This window comes from Triticum dicoccoides, chromosome 3A, assembly GCF_002162155.2.
Source record: "Triticum dicoccoides isolate Atlit2015 ecotype Zavitan chromosome 3A, WEW_v2.0, whole genome shotgun sequence".
Taxonomy (NCBI): domain Eukaryota; kingdom Viridiplantae; phylum Streptophyta; class Magnoliopsida; order Poales; family Poaceae; genus Triticum; species Triticum dicoccoides.
The window spans coordinates 305,215,747-305,216,021 of record NC_041384.1 but is presented as its reverse complement, the minus strand read 5'-3'; positions in this window follow the sequence as shown (position 1 = coordinate 305,216,021).

The following is a 275-nucleotide window of genomic DNA, read 5'->3' as shown; positions in this document are numbered from 1 at the left end:
TCAGTTATCTCCGTTTTGCAGTACGCCAGACCCCTCCCGATCAACAGGACCCCGTTCCGAACGTAGGAGGTTCGTTTCCTCCATTGTGCGGTACACCAGGCCTCGTTTGCATCGCATGTTCCGTCCAAGCCCTCCCGATGAACACGACCTCGCATTCCGTTCCGACCCAGCCGGTTGGCTCCCACGTGTGCCATTGCCTCCCCATGAACATGACGCATTCCGTTGCCTCCCCATGAACACGACGCATTTCGTTGCCTCCCCATGAACGACGACGA